This window comes from Echinops telfairi, unplaced genomic scaffold (assembly GCF_000313985.2).
Source record: "Echinops telfairi isolate 266 unplaced genomic scaffold, ASM31398v2 ScPeMD7_7;HRSCAF=31, whole genome shotgun sequence".
Taxonomy (NCBI): domain Eukaryota; kingdom Metazoa; phylum Chordata; class Mammalia; order Afrosoricida; family Tenrecidae; genus Echinops; species Echinops telfairi.
The window spans coordinates 19,817,183-19,820,646 of record NW_022103904.1 but is presented as its reverse complement, the minus strand read 5'-3'; the positions used below and the strand labels follow the sequence as shown (position 1 = coordinate 19,820,646).

The following is a 3,464-nucleotide window of genomic DNA, read 5'->3' as shown; positions in this document are numbered from 1 at the left end:
TTGCCTACTACACCCTGGATTTATCATCCTTTCTGTGTGGCCTTTCTGAGAGGGACTGTCTAATGAACTTGCAGATGGGTTTGGGGTCTCTATTGTATCCATGACCCTTCACATAGAGTTGGTTGCATGTTTTGAACTTCTGATACCTCTTCCCATTGACACCTCATGATCATTCAGGCTGGTGAACTTCTTTGTTGCTTCCCTGCTAGATGACTCCTTTTATTACAAGCCTTCAAGATCCAAGACGCTAGATCTTTTGATAGCTGGGTACCATCAGCTTTTTATTTTTTTTGAATCACATTTGCTTATGCACCCTTTTTGTCTTCGGGATTAGGGTTAGGGTTAGGAAGGTGAGTACTATACAATACCAAATTATTAGAACAAACTGTTCTTGTACTGAGGAAAGATTTAAGTAGAAGCCCAAAGTCCTTCTCATTCATTGGTACTTATGCATGTATATCAATATACATATGTAAATACATTGATATTATATATATTAATTTGTTTTCCTCTTACCCCCAGTTATGCTTTCCCATCATTCATATTTTAGTAATTACTTTCAGATATCATTCAATTGTTCAAATATGTCAAGAGAAGCTACCCTCTCCTTGCCGATAATTTTAGGGTACTTACTATTCTCTTGTACCAGTCATTATTGGCTCCCCCCACCCCCCACCCCCATGCCCTCCAGGAGCCCTTGGCCTATCCTGGACTACTTGTATGGATAAACACCAAAACAAACAGCAACAACAAAATGCATAGTCACAAGTCTAGCAGGAATCATGACATAGAACAGATGATTACTTCTATGTTAAAAGAAAGAAAAGGACTTTTAAAAAACCATCAGTTTAGTCCCCATTTCTTAAGGGTTACTTATCCCGGGTCCCACTTACCTAACCACTCATACATTCTTAGTCTTCAGTAAAATTTTAGTACATTTTCTTCTTCCTTGTACTCACTTTATTCATGTAATGGTTTTTTAAATTATGGCAAAAATATACAGAAGAAAGCATTCTTCATTTCAGCAACTTCTACATGTATAGTTCAATGCATTGATTACACTCTTTTTGCTGTGCAACCATTATTGCTATCCTTTTCCAAATTACTCCACCACCATTAACATCAACGCAATGCCCTCTAAGCAAAAACGTTCCTCCTTCACCCATGATAACCATTGGCCAACTTTGGTTTCTTGGGCAGATCACAGTTCTTACTGTAAAAGAAAGAAATTAAAAAAAAATCAGATGTCTACTTTTAAAACCAAGCGACACTTTTTAAAGAAAAATTTTTTTAAAAAGAAGAAAAAAAGAGGAAACATTTTATTGTGAATTAGGGGTATGTTTCTGGATCAAATTTATTTTCTGTTCAACAATTCACACACACTTTGTTTTATGTCATTAATTACAATTCCAACAATGCAGCATCATTCATCCCACTTCCTCCCTGTGCATTTCCGTTCTTCCTTTCCTAGCTCTTCCTGTTTTCTGAATTTCATCCGTGGGCAAACACTGCCCTCTTGAATGTTAAGTGGTGGATTATTCTAAGAAACGTGTACTTCCCTAGTGCTCTTGTTATAGACCTATCGTTTGGCTGTAAAGTGAGCCGTGGGGGTGAGTTCAGTTCCAGGCATGAAAAGTGACTAAGGACCATAGTTCTGATTCAAACTTCTCTTCACCATTCTTTCTGTGATCAAGTACTTAGTGGAAGCCCTTGTTCTTTTCAGCCCAACATATCACACAGAGACATTCAGGGAAAAGGGCCAATGATCTACCCCAGTGTTCTCAACCTTCCTAATGCCGCGCGACCCTTTCATACAGTTCCTCATGTTGTGGTGACCCCCAACCAAAAAATCATTTTGTTGCTACATCATGACTGTAATTTTGCTACTGTTATAAATTGGTATGTAAATATCTGATATGCAGGATGTATTAGGCGACCCCTGTGAAAGGGTCCCAAAGGGGTGGCGACCCACAAGTTGAGAACTGCTGGTCTAGCCCAAACCACAAAGGCAACTATACACAGATCCTATAGTTAAATATCAGATTCTAAAAAATCAGGGTCCAGCTCCATGAATTCAGGTATATAGGGAACCATTTATCCACAAATAAGGTGGACTGGCTTTAATCTAGACTTTTTACCCATTAAACATGAAACAGTCTCATGGCTGAAGGTAACTAATCTTTCTGGGACTCATTTCACCTGACTTATAAATGGGAAGGTCAGAATAAATCGGAGTTTTAAAAACTTTATTGGGGTCCTGGTACACTCATGGAAAATTAATATATGAAAAAGCATATATTGTCATGACAAAATTAGTATATGAAAAAACATAACTTACCATACCAGACTTTCTGCATACTTACCACCATTTGGATTCCATAGAAGGGACTGGCAGTCACTGAATGGATGGCTTGCCAGGTAACTTCTAGTTCTAGCTTTCTGCGATGTTGCTGCTGAAACACAGGGCAGATCCAAGTCATAGGTTGCCTCAGGGAGATACACTTTAGCCTGAAAGGACATGGCTGTCAAGAAATGTGACGGGTGTGAGCGCCTTCTTGCAAGCTAACAAGGTAGTCTGCCTGCTTATGAATATTGGTGGAAGACACAAGACCTTAAGGCGGAAACAAATGCAGTCGATTATTCACAGCAAGAGAAGTCGTCAGAGGATCAACATTTTTGCATCAGCGCCCACGCGCCAATTCCTCTGGGAGATATAAAGGAAATCCAGAAGCATCTGCTTGAAGAGTGTGTTAGAGGAAAGGTGCTGGGTATATTGTTGCTGGCTCCCGCTGCGTATATCTATGAGTCCATGCGTGTGACAGAGCAGAACTGTCCCATACAGGTTCCTTCACTTAATCTTTACAGAAGCCGATCACCTAGCATTTTCCCCACACAACGATTGGGTGGGTTCAAACCACCAACCTTTTGGTTAGCAGCCAAATGCTTAACCTTTGTGCCCTCAGGGTTACTGAGCTCTTGGAATACATCTAACACAAGTGGAAACTGAACTTAAATGTTTAATTATATATAGCAAGTTGCTATACATTGGAGAGTACAGATCTGTAGATGTCTAGTACAAAAGATCCAGGCACAAATAACTGTGTGAAATTTCTATAACCTTGTTCTATAGACAGTATCAAGTAAGGCCTCAGACCATTTCAAAGCTGATCTTGCAAAGCACTGTAGGAATGCCCAGAACCACTCCAGATTCAAGCAGGCTGGAGGCAAGCAACCCTTGCTCACTCAAGTCACTCTTCTTGAGCACCAGCCCTTACAAGAAGCGTGGAGGAGGATGGATCATGGCATGCAGTTAGGCATGTTTGGGCTTTCTCCCAGAGCCTGCGGCAAAATACAGCTCTGAAAGTAGGAAGTGTAAAAGTAGGAAAGGATTCCAAATGAAGTGCTGTGATGTTCAGTAGGGAAGATGCTTTCCACTTGGAAGGCATTTGGAAAAGGTGGCCTTT

General features: G+C 40.3%; 1 non-coding gene across 1 annotated transcript; it reads right to left on the bottom strand.

The window, feature by feature from the left end:
• Positions 1–3,096: 3,096 nt before the first annotated feature.
• On the bottom strand, positions 3,097–3,232 carry LOC115868181. Its single transcript, XR_004045465.1, has one exon. It is a non-coding gene; the product is annotated as a small nucleolar RNA SNORA9 (small nucleolar RNA).
• Positions 3,233–3,464: the final 232 nt, after the last annotated feature.